Source organism: Salmo salar, chromosome ssa11 (assembly GCF_905237065.1).
Source record: "Salmo salar chromosome ssa11, Ssal_v3.1, whole genome shotgun sequence".
NCBI lineage: Eukaryota > Metazoa > Chordata > Actinopteri > Salmoniformes > Salmonidae > Salmo > Salmo salar.
This window is the reverse complement of record NC_059452.1, coordinates 69,998,223-70,017,533: the sequence shown is the minus strand read 5'-3', so window position 1 is coordinate 70,017,533 and position 19,311 is coordinate 69,998,223. Positions and strand designations below refer to the sequence as shown.

Here is a 19,311-nt window from a genome sequence, read left to right as displayed (position 1 = left end):
GAAAGGAAGCTGCTGATAGCTGAATATTGATCTCATATCAATGTGCCACATATTACAGACACACAGACACAGACACACACGCACGTTACAGCAAATAATAATGCAAATCATTTATTACATAAGGTAAAGTGCTTTTCAATTTACAGAACAAAGTGCATAAAATAAAACATTTGACGCGGCAACTAGACATAGCAACGGACACAAAGAACACAGCTGACACTACAAATGACAAGGACACCAAGGATGACAGCTATCAACAGACAGCCTTCCTGTCACACCCTGATCTGTTTCACCTGTCTTTGTGCTTATCTCCACCCCCCCACCAGGAGTCTCCCATCTCCCTCATTATCCCCTGTGTATTTATACCTGCGTTTTCAGATGGTCTGTTCCCAGTTCGCCTTGTCCCGTCAAGTCTCACCAGCGTGTTACAGTGTTTCCTGTGCTCTAGTTTTTGTTTTTCCTAGTCTTCCCAGTTCTGACCTTTCTGCCTGTCCGACCTGATCCTGCCTGAATCTGATTTGGATTATGACTCTTTGCCTGCCTTGACTTACCTTTTTCCTGCTCCTTGTTATATAATAAACTCTGAGATTCGTACTATCCACCTCCTGTGTCTGCATTGGGGTCTTAGCCTGAGCCTTGATACTTCCTAAAGAGAAAGGTCAGTTTTAAAGGAGCCCAGAGTCTGTGGTGCCTTCAGGTGGTCCGGGAGGGACCTCGGTGCTTGGTCCTGGGGGCGTGACCTGAAGGTGGGGTTATGGAGGGAGAGCAGTTCTTTGCGATAAGGATTGGGCCGAGGGGCATTGCCATGAATATACTGGAAAGTCAGCAGGAGGGTTTTGAATTCAATCAGGAATTAGACGGGGAGCCAGCGCAAAGGTGCCAGGATGGTGGTGATGTGATGGTGTTTCCGTACTCTCATCAGGATACTGGCAGCACAGTATTGGAGCTTCTGGAGACTTCTGCCAGGGATTCCGATGAACAGTGCATTGCAGTCGTCCAGCATTGAGGACATAAAGGCATGGACAAGCTTATCTGCATCAGAGTGAGTGAGGGTGGGATGGCGTTTGTCAATGTTCTTGAAGTGATAGATTGACGCTTTACACAGTTGTTTGACATGGCTGTCAAAGGTCAGGGAGGAATCAACCTTTACACCCAGATTGGAAACTGAGGGGGAAAGAGAGATTTTCTTGTCCTGCAATGGAGAGGTGTGTTTTTGGTGCATGCTGGACCTGGTGGTGGGTGCCAACAAGTAGGGCCTCAGTTTCCCTGCTGTTCAGTTGAAAGAAGTTTCTGTTATGTAGTTTATGTATATGTAGTTTATTTTTTATGTCGTTTATTTACAGATTTTCAGATATGAGAACAGAAACAAAAACAGTACAACAACCCCAACCCCTCATTCACCCACCAATCCCATCCCTCCATTCAAATATACAAGTTATACTAAGTAAAAGACAGGCTCCGCGTATTGTATGAATGGGGACCAGGTTAAGTCTAACTTTTGTCTGGACCCATGCAAAGTGTACCTAACCTTTTCTGGAGGCAGAGATGACATCACCTTCTTAATTAACCCACTGCATAAAGGAAGGCGGCTCTGCAGACTTCCAGTGAAAGAGGACAAGACGGTGAGCTAGCTGCGGTGCAAATTCTGTCGCATTCGCCTGATATGTGATAACATTCTGGTCTAGGGGAAGTACTACAAAAATAGCAGTGAACAGGTTGGGGCTAATAGTTTTAATACACATATAGTACCAGTCAAAAGTTTAGACGCCTACTCATTCAAGGGTTTTTCTTTATTTTTTACTATTTTCTACATTGCAGAATAATAGTGGAGACATCAACACTATGATATAACACATATGGAGTCATGTAATAACCAAAAAAGTGTTAAACAAATCAAAATATATTTGAGATTCTTCAAAGTAGCCACCATTTGCCTTGATGACAGCTTTGCACACTCTTGGCATTCTCTCAACCAGCTTCATGAGGTAGTCACCTGGGGCCGGATTCACAAAACATTACTACCGAAAAAACGTAAGAAGTTTCTTAAGGAAAAAAATAAGAAGTTCATAAGATAGTTCATAAACGCAATTCCTCAAAATGTTCTTAGGAATTCGTAGTTTTCTTAGGAACTTCGTAAATATCTTCTTATGTGTCATTGACATTAGTGACGTGCTTGAAACCAATAAATAAGCTTATGTGACAGGGATGATAGGATTTGGTTATTTCGTTATTTTTCACACATTATAGCCTTCAAACTAGCTATATCAAAATCAGAAATGGCTAACCAAGGAAAGCACAATGAAAACTTCAGAAAATAAGAGCTTGAAGTGATGGTGGAGGAAATAGCAGCCAGGAAAATGTTGCTGTTGGGGAGACTTGATAGCTGCGGGGTTGCTGCAGAGACCAAAAAGAGAGGATGGGCAAGTGTGGCCGAGTCTGTCTCTGCCGTCGGGGGTATGGCAAGGGGCAGTGATGCCGTAAAAAAGCAACATTATAGCCAACAACATAGCTAACGACGTTAACGTTAGCTAAGTTAGCCAAGTTCTTCTTTGCAAATTTACGATATAGCGCTAGTTATTTAACACTTCTAGAATATTGTAATATATTGTTAATTACTAGTTAACTAGATAATGCATGTTTAATTTGTTTTCTTGCTGTATTTAAATATCCAGTAGCCAACTGTGTCTGTGGCGCAACAAAACGTTCATGTTTACAAAAGTATCCATTCGTCTCAAAACAAGGTTTTAGCTGTCCTAAAATTATGTACATTTCCAAGAAGAAATCCTAAAACATTATTTTCAAGAATCCCATTTCTTCTTAATCTTACATCTAGACGTTCCGCTAGCGGAACACCTGCTCCAATATCCAACGATAGGCTTGGCGCGAATTACAAATTCCTCAAAAAACCCAAAACTTCAATTTTTCAAACATATGACTATTTTACACCATTTTAAAGACAAGACTCTCCTTTATCTAACCACACTGTCCGATTTCAAAAAGGCTTTACAACGAAAGCAAAACATTAGATTATGTCAGCAGAGTACCCAGCCAGAAATAATCAGACACCCATTTTTCAAGCTAGCATATAATGTCACAAAAAACAAAACCACAGCTAAATGCAGCACTAACCTTTGATGATCTTCATCAGATGACACGCCTAGGACATTATGTTATACAATACATGCATGTTTTGTTCAATCAAGTTCATATTTATATCAAAAACCAGCTTTTCACATTAGCATGTGACGTTCAGAACTAGCATTCCCACCGAACACTTCCGGTGAATTTACTAAATTACTCACGATAAACATTCACAAAAAACATAACAATTATTTTAAAAATTATAGATACAGAACTCCTTTGTGCAATCGAGGTGTCCGATTTTAAAATAGCTTTTCGGTGAAAGCACATTTTGCAATATTCTGAGTAGATAGCCCAGCCATCACGGCTAGCTATTTTGACACCCACCAAGTTTGACCCTCACCAAACTCCGATTTACTATTAGAAAAGTTTGATTACCTTTGGTGTTCTTCGTCAGAATGCACTCCCAGGACTGCTACTTCAATAACAAATGTTGGTTTGGTTCAAAATAATCCATAGTTATAGTTATATCCAAATAGCGGCGTTTTGTTCGTGCGTTCAAGACACTATCCAAGGGTGACGAAGGGTTACGCGCCCGACGCGTTTCGTGACAAAAAAATTCTAAATATTCCATTACCGTACTTCGAAGCATGTCAACCGCTGTTTAAAATCAATTTTTATGCCATTTTTCTCGTAAAAAGCGATAATATTCCGAACGAGAGTGGTTGTTTTCGTTCAAAGAGAGAGAAAGTAAACATGGAGTCGACTCGTGCACGAGCCTCAGTCTCATAGTACTCTGACCGGCCACTATCCAAACGCGCTAATGTTTTTCAGCCAGGGCCTGCAAAGCCACGATTCAGCTTTTGCCGCCTTCTGAGAGCCCATGGGAGCCGTAGGAAGTGTCACGTAACAGCAGAGATCCCCTGTTTTGGATAGAGATAATCAAGAAGGCCAAGAAATGGTCAGACAGGGTACTTCCTGTACAGAATCTTCTCAGGTTTTGGCCTGCCAAATGAGTTCTGTTATACTCACAGACACCATTCAAACAGTTTTCTACCCAAAGCTAATAATTATATGCATATTCTAGTTTCTGGGCAGGAGTAATAATCAGATTAAATCGGGTATGTTTTTTATCCGGCCGTGAAAATACTGCCCCCTATCCATAACAGGTTAACGTTTTTCTTAGGAAGAAACATTTCCAATAACTTTATTGAGGAATAGCGACTTTGCTTAACTTTCTTCATGTCTATAGTTAAGAAAGACATTTCTTCTTAAGAAGGTTTTGTGAATCCGTTCCCTGGAATGAGATTAAATTAACAGGTGTGCCTTGTTAATGGTTAACTTGTGGAATTTCGTTCATTCTTAATGAGTTTGAGCCATTAAGTTGTCTTGTGACAAGGTAGGGGTGGTATACAGAAGATAGCCCTATTTGGTAAAAGACCAAGTCCATATTATGACAAGAATAGCTCAAATAAGCAAAGAGAAACAACAGTCCATCACTACTTTAAGACATGAAGGTCAGTCAATGCGGAAAATTTCAAGTGCAGTTGCAAAAACCATCAAGCACAATGATGAAACTGTCTCTCATGAGGACCGCCACAGGAAAGGAAGATGCAGAGTTACCTCTGCTGCAGAGGATAAGTTCATTAGAGTCAACTGCACCTCAGATTACAACCCAAATAAATGCTTCACAGAGTTCAAGTAACAGACACATCTCAACTTGAACTGTTCAGAGACTGCGTATATCATGCCTTCATGGTCGAGTTGCTGCAAAGAAACCACTACTAAAGGATATCAATAAGAAGAAGAGACTTTCTTAGGTCAAAAAACACGAGCTATGGACATTAGACCAGTGGAAATCTGTCCTTTGGTCTGATATGTCCAAATTTGAGATTTTTTCGTTCCAACCGCCGTGTCTTAGTGAAATGCAGAGTAGGTGAATGGATGATCTCCAAATGTGTGGTTCCCACAGTGAAGCATGGAGGAGGATGTGTGACGGTGTGGGGCTGCTTTGCTACTTACACTGTCTGATTTATTTTGAATTCAAGGCACACTTAACCTAGCATGGCTACCACAGCATTCCGTAGCAATACGCCATCCCATCTGGTTTGCGCTTAGTGGGACTATCATTTATTTTTCAACAGGACAATGACCCAACCCACCTCCAGGCTGTGTAACGGCTATTTGACCAAGAAGGAGAATGATGGAGTGCTGCATCAGATGACCTGGCCTCCGCAATCACCCGACATCTACCCAATTGAGATGGTTTGGGATGAGTTGGACCGCAGAGTGAAGGAAAAGCAGCCAACAAGTGCTCAGCATATGTGGGAACTCCTTCAAGACTGTTGGAAAAGCATTCCTCATGAAACTGGTTGAGAGAATGCCAAGATTGTGCAAAGCTGTCATAAAGGCAAAAGGTGGCTACTTTGAAGAATCTCAAATATAAAATATATTTGGATTTGTTTAACACTTTTTGGGTTGTTGTCTCCACTATTATTCTACAATGTAACCAAATCCTATCATCCCTGTCACATAAGCTTATTTATTGGTTTCAAGCACGTCACTAATGTCAATGACACATAAGAAGATATTTATGAAGTTCCTAAGAAAACTATGAATTCCTAAGGACATTTTGAGGAATTGCATTTATGAACTATCTTATGAACTTCTTATTTTTTTCCTTAAGAAACTTCTTATGTTTTTTTCGGTAGTAATGTTTTGTGAATCCGGCCCCAGGTGACTACCTCATGAAGCTGGTTGAGAGAATGCCAAGAGTGGGCAAAGCTGTCATCAAGGCAAATGGTGGCTACTTTGAAGAATCTCAAATATATTTTGATTTGTTTAACACTTTTTTGGTTATTACATGACTCCATATGTGTTATATCATAGTGTTGATGTCTCCACTATTATTCTACAATGTAGAAAATAGCAAAAATAAAGAAACCCTTGAATGAGTAGGTGTGTCCAAACTTTTGACTGGTACTGTGTGTATTAAAACTATTAGCCCCAACCTGTTCACTGCTATTTTTGTAGTACTTCCCCTAGATCAGAATGTTATCACACATCAGGCGAATGCGACAGAATTTGCCTTGCAGCTAGCTCACCGTCTTGTCCTCTTTCACCGGAAGTCTGCAAAGCCACCTTCCTTTATGCTTTGGGTTGAGGAGGTGATGTCATCTCTGCCTCCGGAAAAGGTTAGGTACACTGCATGGGTCCAGACAAAAGTTAGACTTAAACTGATACCGATTTTTCCCCCCCATTGTTTTTATTTTGTTTTTCTTTCTATTATTGGTGTGGATGGATGGGATTGGTGGGTGAATGAGGGGTTGGGGTTGTTGTACTGTTTTTGTTTCTGTTCTCATATCTTAAAATCTATAAATAAACTACATAAAAAATAAACTACTTATAGATAAACTACATAACAAAAACTTCTCTGCAGATCCTCAAGCTCTGACAGGTTTGATGGGGAGCGTCGTTGCACAGCTATTTTCATGTCTCTCCAGAGATGTTCAAGTCCGGGTTCTGGCTGGGCCACTCAAGGACCCCTGCGTTGTCTTGACTGTGTGCTTAGGGTCATTGTCCTGTTGGAAGGTGAACCTTCAACCCAATCTGAGGTCCTGAAAGCTCTGGAGCAGGTTTTCATCAAGGATCTCTTCGTAGGGTATCTCTGTGCATTGAAATTGCTATTGTTAATATGCAATTGTGTTCGTTGTTCGTAGCTTATGCCTGCCCCACCACCACCATGAGGGACTCTGTTCACAACGTTGACATCAGCAAACTGCTCACCCACACGTAGCCATACACATGGTCTGCGGTTGTGAGGCCGGTTGGACGTACTGTTAAATTCTCTAAAACGACATTGCAGGCAGCTTATGGTAGAGAAATTAACATTCAATTATCTGGCAACAGCTCTGGTAGACATTTCTGCAGTCAGCATGCAAATTGCACTCTCCCTCAAAACTTGAGACGTCTGTGGCATTGTGTTGTGTGACAAAACTGCACATTTTAGAGTGGCCTTTTATTGTCCCCAGCACAAGGTGCACCTGTGCAATGTTCATGCTGTTTAATCAGTTTATTGATATGCCACACCTGTCAGGTGGATTGAATATCTTGGCAAAGGAGAAATGCTCTCTAACAGGGATGTGAACAAATTTGTGCTCAACATTTTGATAAGTACGATTTTTGTGCGTATGGAACATTTCTGGGATATTTATTTCAGCTCATGAAACATGGGACCAACACTTTACATGTTGCGTTTATATTTTTGTTCTGTGTAATTTCTATGACTATGCCTAATTCACGTACTCTAGGCTCCACTAGCTTTATCAGCTGGAACTTAAAAGGAATGAATCATGTGGTCAAGCATAGCCGAGTGTGTGCTCATCTTAAGTCTTTAAGTTTGGACATCGTTTTTCTCCAGGAGACCCATCTCCGGTCCAGCGACCATGATAAACTAAGGAGAGGATGGGTGGACCAAATATTTCACTTCAACTTTAGTGCTAAGGCCAGAGGGACAGCCTTCCTTATCAGAAAAGCCACCCCGTTTGTCTCCTCCAAAGTCATTTCAGATACTAATGGTAGATATGTTATCTGGCTAACCTCTCCGGTCCTAATTGGGATGACGCAAACATTTTCCTGACTTCATTGCAACACTTCCCGACCTCAACTCTCATCATTTGATATTGGGCAGAGATTTCAATTGTGTACTACATCCAAGTCTAGACAGATCCAGACCGATGCACAACAATGTAACTTCAAAATTGAGCGCAGTAATCAACTCATTTCTAGAATCCCATAATTTGTCTAATCCATGGAGGAGGAGCAATCCCACTGCTAAACAGTTCTCATTTTTTCTCCAGTCCACCTCTCATACTCTAGGATTGACTTCTTCCTGCCGGACAATAGAATTCTTCCTTTTGTAACTAATAGCCAATATCACAGCATCTTTATCTCAGACCATAGCCCTGTCCAGCTAGATATCCGCTTTCCGGACAGTATTACTACTATCATGTAGTGCCTTTAAAAATATATACACTGCTCAAAAAAATAAAGGGAACACTTAAACAACACAATGTAACTCCAAGTCAATCACACTTCTGTGAAATCATACTGTCCACTTAGGAAGCAACACTGATTGACAATACATTTCACATGCTGTTGTGCAAATGGAATAGACAACAGGTGGAAATTATAGGCAATTAGCAAGACACCCCCAATAAAGGAGTGGTTCAGCAGGTGGTGACCACAGACCACTTCTCAGTTCCTATGCTTCCTGGCTGATGTTTTGGTCACTTTTGAATGCTGGCGGTGCTTTCACTCTAGTGGTAGCATGAGACGGAGTCTACAACCCACACAAGTGGCTCAGGTAGTGCAGCTCATCCAGGATGGCACATCAATGCGAGCTGTGGCAAGAAGGTTTGCTGTGTCTGTCAGTGTAGTATCCAGAGCATGGAGGCGTTACCAGGAGACAGGACAGTACATCAGGAGATGTGGAGGAGGCCGTAGGAGGGCAACAACCCAGCAGCAGGACCGCTACCTCTGCCTTTATGCAAGGAGGAGCAGGAGAATCACTGCCAGAGCCCTGCAAAATGATCTCCAGCAGGCCACAAATGTGCATGTGTCTGCTCAAACGGTCAGAAACAGACTCCATGAGGGAGGTATGAGGGCCCGACGTCCACAGGTGGGGGTTGTGCTTACAGCCCAACACTGTGCAGGACGTTTGGCATTTGCCAGAGAACACCAAGATTGGCAAATTCGCCACTGGCGCCCTGTGCTCTTCACAGATGAAAGCAGGTTCACACTGAGCACGTGACAGACGTGACAGAGTCTGGAGACGCCGTGGAGAACGTTCTGCTGCCTGCAACATCCTCCAGCATGACCGGTTTGGCGGTGGGTCAGTCATGATGTGGGGTGGCATTTCTTTGGGGGGGCCGCACAGCCCTCCATGTGCTCGCCAGAGGTAGCCTGACTGCCATTAGGTACCGAGATGAGATCCTCAGACCCCTTGTGAGACCATATGCTGGTGCGGTTGGCCCTGGGTTCCTCCTAATGCAAGACAATGCTAGACCTCATGTGGCTGGAGTGTGTCAGCAGTTCCTGCAAGAGGAAGGCATTGATGCTATGGACTGGCCCGCCCATTCCCCAGACCTGAATCCAATTGAGCACATCTGGGACATCATGTCTCGCTCCATCCACCAACGCCACGTTGCACCACAGACTGTCCAGGAGTTGGCGGATGCTTTAGTCCAGGTCTGGGAGGAGATCTCTCAGGAGACCATCTGCCACCTCATCAGGAGCATGCCCATGCGTTGTAGGGAGGTCATACAAGCACATGGAGGCCACACACACTACTGAGCCTCATTTTGACTTGTTTTAAGGACATTACATCAAAGTTGGATCAGCCTGTAGTGTGGTTTTCCACTTTAATTTTGAGTGTGACTCCAAATCCAGACATCCATGGGTTGATAAATTGGATTTCCATTGATTATTTTTGTGTGATTTTGTTGTCAGCACATTCAACTATGCAAAGAAAAAAGTATTTAATAAGATTATTTCTTTCATTCAGATCTAGGATGTTGTTTAAGTGTTCCCTTTATTTTTTTGAGCAGTATATATCAACTCACATTGATTTTTTTTACAGGTCAACTGCACCCCTGACATTTCTCATTCTACTGTGTAGGAGTTGTTAAAAGCGTATCTAAGGGGCCACATTTTTTCATACACAGCGCATGACAACAAACAGCGCACTAAACGCATATCGAAGCTATCTAAACCCATTCTAGATGTGGACAACAGATATGCCTCTTCTCCAACTCCGGAACTCTACAAAGAGAGACTGCTACTTCAATCGGAATTTAATTTTTCTTCCACAAAACAAGCCGAGCAGCTTGTGTTAAAGTCGAGGCAGATATTTTATGAACACGGAGAGAAAGCTGGCAAGTTATCTCACCAGCTTCCATAATCCACTGCTAGCAGCACCATACCTGATATCGGTGTTGCAGCTGATTTAACTTCTACCAATCCCAAAGAAATCAACAATCATTTTAAGCAATTCTACTCTTCTCTTTACTCGTCAGAGTAAAGAGCAGGTCCTCTCGCGCAGTTTACAGACAGTGATTCCTAGCATAATTAACTCTCACCAAACTGGCTATATCTCAGGTAGTTAATCTTTCTATAATATAAAGCTGCTATTTAATGTTCTTTATTCTGCCAACTCAACTCTACAGCCAGAGGTTGTCATCTCTCTTGATGCTGAGAAGGCTTTTGACCGGGTTGACTGAGAATATCTATTTACAGTACTAGAGAGATTTGGGTTTGGTCTGTCATTCCTTTCCTGGATTAAGATTTTGTACTCATCCTCAGTGGCTTCTGTTCGCACCAACAATGTTACCTCCAGCTACTTCCCTCTCCACAGGGGGGCCAGGCAGGGTTGCTGTTTATCCATTTCCTATTTGATATGGCTATTGAGCCTCTTGGAGGAAAGGCTCAATAGGAGGAGTAGGAGCCTCTCGGAGGAGAGGATTAAGGGAATACTAAGGGGCGACATAACTCACAAGGTGTCCTTATATGCAGATGATGTTCTTCTATATATCTCAAGCCCTGTGGAGTCTATACCCTATCTCTTAGTCATGCTACAAGGTTTTGGGAAATTCTCTGGTTACAAGTTAAACCTTACAAAAAAAGTGTGCCAGTTAGCAGAGGGTATTGAGCATGCCAATTTCCTGTTTAAAGTGGAGCATCAGGTCTTTACTTATTTAGGGATAAAGATCACACGCTCATTAAGGTTCTGTTTAAACATCACTTCAAAACACTCCTGGAGCGCACTCAGCAGGATTTCATACAGTGGTTGTCTCTTCCCATTTCATTAGCAGGGCACATTCATTCTGTCAAGAAGACTATACTATCTAGGTTTTTGTACTTATTTCAAAGATTCACATTTTTCTGCCAAAGTTGATGTTCAAACAACTGGACAGCTGCTATTTCAACTTCATTTTGAATAAGTAAAATCCACGAATGAGAAAAGTATATCCAGAGAGATCTAAACCCACAGGCGGGCTGACTACTGGTCAGCATATATATCTAAATGTGTTTATTGGGTTTCTACATTTGAAAAAAAGTTTGGTCCAACTTGGGCTATCATGGAGTTACTGTCAAGCCTCCCACCTTCTCCTGTCTCATTACTGTGCTCTACCTAAGAATCTTGGCACCCATGTTTTGAATCCCATTGTCAAGAACTCCCTTAAAATCTGGTCCAAATTCCGAAATCACTTTAGCCTTAACCAAGCAAGCTGCTTCTCCCAATTAACATCTTAACATCTTTCCCCAGCAACTCAGATTGACACAATATTCCAGTTCTGGCATAGGAATGGCCAGGTGGTTTTTGTGACCTATTTGCTGATATCACATTTGTCTCATTCGATACTTGGATAGTTGACCATAATATTCCCAATACCCACTTTTTTAGGTACCTGCAAACTCACACGCGTTCTGTCTCCTAGAGATGAACGTACTTTGGAGCGAAAAGTGCCTAATCAATCCCAGAACAACAGCAAAGGACCTTGTGAAGATGCTGGAGGAAACAGGTACAAAAGTATCTATATCCACAGTAAAACGAGTCCTATATCGACATAACCTGAAAGGCTGCTCAGCAAGGACGAAGCACTGCTCAAAAACCGCCATAAAAAAAGCCAGACAACAGTTTGCAACTGCACATGGGGACAAAGATCGTACTTTTTTGGAGAAATGTCCTCTGGTCTGATGAAACAAACATAGAACTGTTTGGCCATAATTACATCGTCATGTTTGGAGGAAAAAGGGGGAGGCTTGCAAGCCGAAGAATACCATCCAACCGTGAAGCACGGGGGTGCAGCATCATGTTGTGGGGGTGCTTGGCTGCAGAAGGGACTGGTGCACTTCACAAAATAGATGGCATCATGAGGGAGGAAAATTATGTGGATATATTGAAGCAACATCTCAAGACACCAGTCAGGAAGTTAAAGCTTGGTGGTTGGATATTGGACTGTAATTGGCCAGCAATTCCGGGTCCAGGATGGGCTTCTTCAGAAGGGGCTGATGACAGCTGTCTTAAATGCAGGTGGGACACTGCCAGATTGGCGGGAGTGGTTAGCAATCTGGGTTATCAGAGTGCTGAGTGTAGTATTGATTGACACCATGCCATTACTGGAGACAATTACTAATTGGAGAAAACATCCATTAATCTTAAGGCTAGGTGGCAGTATCCTGAATTTCCGGATGACTGACGTGCTGTTACCCAGGCCCAGAGGCCAGGATATGCATATAATTGGTAGAAGTGGATAGAAAACACTCTGAAGTTTCTATAACTGTTAAAATAATGTATGTGAGTATAACAGAACTGATATGGCAGGCAAAAACCCAAGGAAAATTACATCCATATTTTTTTTTTGAGGTCACAAGCCTTTTCAATACTAGCCTATGGGATTTACAAAAAAATAGGACCCAGATTGCAGTTCCTTTGGCTTCCACTAGATGTCAACAGTCTTTAGAAAGGGTTTCAGGCTTGTTTCTTGAAAAACAAACAAGTAGTTATAGTTTATACAAGGTGTTCTCATCAGGACAGGTAGACTTTTGGCGTGCGTGAACGAGGGCGCGCTCTTCGTTATTTTCCTTTTCTATTGAACACCGTTCTTTCCGTCTGAAATATGATTGTTTATTTACATATTAGGGTACCTGAGGATTGATTAGAAACATTGTTTGACTTGTTTGGACGAAGTTTACTGGTAGCTTTTTGGATTCATTTGTGTGCATGTTGAAGAAGTGGATTACTGAAATCAATGGCACCAACTAAACAGACTTTTTGGATAAAGGACTTTATCGAACAAAACAAACATTCATTGTGTACCTGGGACCCTTGGGATTGCAAGCAGAGGGAGATCTTCAAAGGTAAGTGATTTATTTTATCGCTATTTGTGATTTTTTTGTGAAGCCGGTGCTGGTTGAAAAAGTTGTTTTATGTGGGACGCTGTCCTCAGATAATAGCATGGTATGCTTTCGCCGTAAAGCCTTTTTGAAATCTGACAAAGCAGTTGGATTAATGAGAAGTTAAGCTTTTAAATGATGTAAGACACCTGTATTTTTCATGAATGTTTAATATTTAGGTTTTCTTATTTTGATTATGGCGCTCTGCAATTTCACCGGATGTTGTCGCAGGTGGACCACTAGCGGTCCGCGATCCCTAAGAGTTAAATTAGCTGTTCTATTACCACTCTGTCCAATGCTTATGTTGTTATGTACTTTGCTAGTGAATTACAAATCCGTTTCATTGCATAACCTGAAAACCAGGGATTGTGGCATCTGTGTTGTGCTAACAAAAACACTTGTTTGCAAATTGTACTGACAGAGAGGGCTGCCTCGCTTCTAGATGTTAAGAAACCTTGCAGTATTTTGTTTTGTTATATATTATTTCTTACATTGTTAGCCAAGAAAATGTTATGTGCTATTACATACTCTATACTCATACTCTATAGAACTATTGGATACAGGAAGTACCCATGCTAAGGACTATTCAACGCAATCCACGCTTCAAGATTGTTTTGCTCACGCGGACTGGCATATGTTCCAGGTAGCTTCCGAGAATAATATCGACAAATATACTGAGACGGTGGCTGAGTTTATCAGGAGGTGTATAGGAGATGTTGTACCCACTATTAAAACCTACCCTAACCAGAAACCGTGGATAGATGGCAGCATTTGTTAAAAAGTGGAAGCGCGAACCATTGCATTTAACCATGGCAAGGTGACTGGGAATATGGCAGAATACAAACAGAGTAGTCATTCCCTCCGTAAGGCAATCAAACAGGCAAAACATCAGTATAGAGACAAAGTGGAGTCGCAATTCAACGGCTCAGACACAAGACCTATGTGGCAGGGTCTACAGAAAATCATGGACTACAAAAGAAAAACCAGCCACGTCGCAGACACCGACGTCTTGCTGCCAGACAAGCTAAACACCTTCTTTGCCTGCTTTGAGGATAACACAGTGCCACCAATGCGACCCGCTACCAAACACTGTGGGCTCTCCTTCTCCGCGGCCGAACTGAGTAAGACATTTAAACGTGTTAACCTTCAAAATGCTGCCGGCCCAGACGGCATCCCTAGCCGCGTCCTCAAAGCATGCGCAGACCAGCTGACTGGTGTGTTTATGGACATATTCAATCTCTCCCTATCCCAGTCTGCTGTCCCCACATGCTTCAAGATGACCACCATTGCAAACAATGCAAAGGTAACTGAACTAAATTACTATCGCCCCGTAGCACTCACTTCTGTTATCATGAAGTGCTTTGAAAGACTAGTGAAGGATCATATCACCTCTACCTTACCTGTCACCCTAGACCCACTACAAGTTGTTTACTGCCCCAATAGGTTCACAGATGATACAATCGTCATCACACTGCACACTGCCCTATCCCATCTGGAAAAGAGGAATACCTATGTAAGAATGCTGTCCATTGACTATAGCTCAGATTTTTAACACCATAGTACCCTCCAAGCTCATCATTAAGCTCGTGGCCCTGGGTCTGAACCCCGCCCTGTGCAACTGGGTCCTGGACTTCCCGACGGGCCAACCCCAGGTGGTGAAGGTAGGAAACAACACCTCCACTTCGCTGATCCTCAACACTGGAGCCCCACAAGGGTGCATACTCAGACCCCGCCAAGCACACCTCCAACTCAATCATCAAGTTTGCAGACGACACAACAGTAGTAGGCTTGATTACCAACAATGACGAGACAGCCTACGGGGAAGAGGTGAAGGCTCTGGGAGTGTGGTGCCAGGAAAACAACCTCTCACCCAACATCAACAAAACAAAGGAGATGATCGTGGACTTCAGGAAACAGCTGAGGGAGCACCACCCTATCCACATAGACGGGACTGCAGTGGAGAAGGTGGAAAGTTTCCAGTTCCTCGGCGTACACATCACTGACATACTGAAATGGTCCACCCACACAGACAGTGCGGTGAAGAAGGCACAACAGCATCTCTTCAACCTCAGGAGGCTGAAGAAATTTGGCTTGTCACCTAAAACCCTCACAAACCTTTACAGACGCACAATTGAGAGCATCCTGTCGGGCTTTATGACCGCCTGGTACGGCAACTGCACCGCCCACAACTGCAGGGCTCACCAGAGGGTGGTGCGGTCTTCCCAACGCATCACCGGGGGCAAACTGCCTGCCCTCCAGGACACCTACAGCACCCGATGTCACAGGAAGGCCAAAAAAGATAATCAAGGACAACAACCACCCGAGCCACTGCTTGTTCACCCCACTATCATCTAGAAGGCGAGATCAGTACAGGTGCATCAAAGCTGATAAAGAGACTGAAAAACAGCTCCTATCGCAAAGCCATCAGACTGTTAAATTTATTTTATTTTATTTTATTTCACCTTTATTTAACCAGGTAGGCAAGTTGAGAACAAGTTCTCATTTACAATTGCGACCTGGCCAAGATAAAGCAAAGCAGTTCGACAACATACAAAAACACAGAGTTACACATGGAGTAAAACAACATACAATCAATGATGCAGTAGAAGAAAAAAAAAAATAAGACTATATACAATGTGAGCAAATGATGTGAAATAAGGGAGGTAAAGGCAAAAAAATGCCAATCTGGCAAAGTTAATAAAGTATAGCAAGAAAAACACTGGAATGGTAGATTTGTAGTTTGAAGAAAGTTCAAAGATAAAATATAAATAATATGGTGCAAAGGAGCAAAATAAATAAATACAGTAGGGGAAGAGGTAGTAGTTTGGGCTAAATTATAGATGGGCTATGTACAGGTGCAGTGATCTGTGAGCTGCTCTGACAGCTGGTGCTTAAAGCTAGTGAGGCTAGTGAGTAAATAGCCATCCCTAGCACAGAGAGGCTGCTGCCTATATACACAGACTTGAAATCACTGGCCACTTCAATAAATGGAACACTAGTAACTTTAATAATGTCACTTTAATAATGTTTACATATCTTGCATTAGTCATCTCATATGTAAAAATAAGCGACGCTGTTGCCAGTGATGTCTGGTGAGGACCTGCTTTACAACAGGCCTACAAGCCCTCAGTCCAGCCTCTCTCAGCCTATTGCGGACAGTAAGAGCACTGATGGAGGGATTGTGCATTCCTGGTTTAACTCGGGCAGTTGTTGTTGCCATCCTGTACCTGTCCCGCAGGTGTGATGTTCGGATATACCGATCCTGTGCAGGTGTTGTTACACGTGGTCTGCCACTGCGAGGACGATCAGCTGTCCGTCCTGTATCCCTGTAGCGCTGTCTTAGGCGTCTCACAGTATGGACATTGCAATATATTGCCCTGGCCACATTTGCAGTCCTCATGCCTCCTTGCAGCACGCCTAAGGCACGTTCACGCAGTTGAGCAGGGACCTTGGGCATTTTTCTTTTGGTGTTTTTCAGAGTCAGTAGAAAAACCTCTTTAGTGTCCTAAATTTTCATAACTGTGACCTTAATTGCCTACTGTCTGTAAGCCGTTAGTGTCTTAACGACCGTTCTACAGGTGCATGTTCATTAATTGTTTATGGTTCATTGAGCAAGCATGGAAAACAGTGTTTAAACCCTTTACAATGAAGATCTGTGAAGTTATTTGGATTTTTACGAATTATCTTTGAAAGACAGGGTCCTGAAAAAGGGACTTTTCTTTTTTTTTGCTGAGTTTATATACTGTATTCTATACTATTCTACTGTATCTTAGTCAATGCCGCTCTGACATTGCTCGTCCATATATTTATATATTCTTAATTCTTTACTTAGATTTGTGTGTATTGGGTATATGTTGTGAAATTGTTAGATATTACTTGTTAGATATTACTGCACTGTCGGAGCTAGACACACAAGCATTTCGTCACACCAGCAATAACATCTGCTAAACACGTGTATGTGACCAATACAATTTGATTTGATTTGAATAGTTTATTTTCATGTTTGTTTCAGACAGTTACTACATCAGTGAAGCACCTGGACATCCACATCAAGGTGTGTATGTGAGTCTGTTCTGTTCTGAACCAGTGTTCAGACTTCTAAAGCCTGTGGGGAGACCTGGGTTATATGCTCTGTTTGATGTCCCATATAGGACTGTCATCCCTGCCTAACATCAAACCTCAGAGGAGAGGAATGGAGGGAAGAATGGATAGAAGGATGTAGGGATGAAGGGATGGAAAAAGGGTTCAGAGAGAGGGCAAGTTAAAATAACATACACCTGCATACAAAGAAACACCTGCATGCACACCGATAGACAAACAAACAGACACACACACAGACACACAGAGCCAAAGTAAGACATACATTGTCGTGGTAACAGCCAAACAAAGTTTAGCCGCTCTAAAGGTCACCAGACAGTTAATTCATCCCATTTTTCTTCCATAACTCCGCACTCTGTTCCTCTCCCTCCCTCTCTATTTTGATCTCTCAGCTTTAATAGATTGCTCCCTCGCTTGTTTACCTGACTGCTGTCTTGTTTCATTTCCCTCTCTGTTAATCTTGTTCCCCCTGTCCCTCTTTCTTCTGACCTCTTATGTCATCTCCTCTTAGACTTGCTCATCTCTTGTTCACTGACGTACACTCCTCCAGGTGTCTCTCTCACTTTCTCTCTCCTTCTCTTTACCCCCCCCTCTCTTTTTTTTAAGGCCATCTCAGCCCTCTGGCTCACATCCATCTGAGAGGAGGCAGAGGGGAATGAGGACTGGTTCTGTCCCTCAACAGCAAGCATCTGTTTCACTCTGGTGCCATCTAGTTGACCAGACTAAAACTGCAGCAGACTATATTCTCTCTCGCTCTCGCTCTCTCTCTCTCACTCACACACAAACACGTGCACATGCACACATGAACACATGCAAATGCAAGCATTTATTCAAAACAACAGCTGACTCGTAGAGTGGTTAGCAGTTGCAGTGGAAATATGTAGAAAAACCTGTCTGAGAAGGAAGAGAATAGGAGAGGGAGAGTTTGGTGAGTGATTAGGGGGTGAATGGATAAACTGTAGTAGTCAATGGGCCACCCACCAATAAATGCTTCAGAAAAGGCATTGCAAAGTTTCAACATAATTACGTAGATAATTTAATGGAAATTAACACTGTGTGGTTTAATAATGGTACAAGTTGCAGATTAATTAAATATTATAAATCAAAAGGTAACATTTTTAAATCATAGCACATTTTGGGTAATTTCCCCTAATGCATTTTGGGTAATTTCCCCTAGCAACATTATGAGGTTGCTATTTTACACCTAGGTTACAATTGTTAAACATGTTCCATTGTCCATGCTTGCAGGAAGCAATTTAAGTGAAGGACCAGAGGAATCCTGAAATAACACGAGATTAGAAGCTGTTGAAAGGTGCTAAAAGCATTTTTCTCAGATGCCAGAATAGCAGTCTATGCAGCTTTCTGGACCTTGAATGTTTTGAGAGCTGTTGTTAGCTAGCAAATTGCTGTCTTTAGTTTGGATAGCAGGCAAACACAATGGTGGCCCTTGTAGGCTAAATATATCTGGCAAAATGTCTTATATTAACTGAGAACACCACTACATGGTTAAAACATATTACCTAATTTCAGGGTTAATCTGGATCAGTGAAGGACTGGTAAGTGCTGCTTGAATTTATGCAAGGACAAACATGAATAGTGAATAGTGTGACTAGTGTGTGTAAGTACAGTAGTATTTTTGTTGTGTCTTTCCAATATTTAACTATTTTCTTCTTATTTTTTTTAATGTTTTTGATTATTATTCTAATAATTGTATTTAATGTCCTTGTCTATAACTGTTCTGTACTTTGTCATGTTCTGTGAGTTTGTGTGGCCTACCACTTCGCAGCTGAGCTTTTTTGATCCTAGATGTTTCTACTTCACAATAACAGCACTTACAGTTGACCGGGGCAGCTCTAGTAGGGCAGAAATTTGACGAACTGACTGGAAAGGTGGCATCCTATGCCGGTGCCACGTTGAAAGTCATTGAGCTCTTCAGTAAGGCCGTTCTACTGCCAATGTTTGTCTATGGAGATTGCATGGCGGTGTGCTTGATTTTACAGGTGTGGCTGAAATAGCCGAATCCACTATTTTGAAGGGGTGTCCACATACGTTTGTATATATAGTGTAGTTGAACCACACAGTGTTCATATTCATAACATTATCTACATAACGTTGTTGACATGTTACAGTTTTGTTTCCAGGGTAACTGAACAACACATGTTTGGTTGGTGGCAA

General features: G+C 42.3%; 1 long non-coding RNA gene across 1 annotated transcript; it reads left to right on the top strand.

Annotated features, from left to right (window-relative positions):
* Positions 1–84: 84 nt before the first annotated feature.
* Positions 85–18,973, top strand: LOC123725256 (uncharacterized). The gene is made up of 3 exons (XR_006757759.1): positions 85–1,042; positions 17,051–17,092; positions 17,190–18,973. It is a non-coding gene; the product is annotated as an uncharacterized lncRNA (long non-coding RNA).
* The last annotated feature ends 338 nt before the right edge of the window (positions 18,974–19,311 follow it).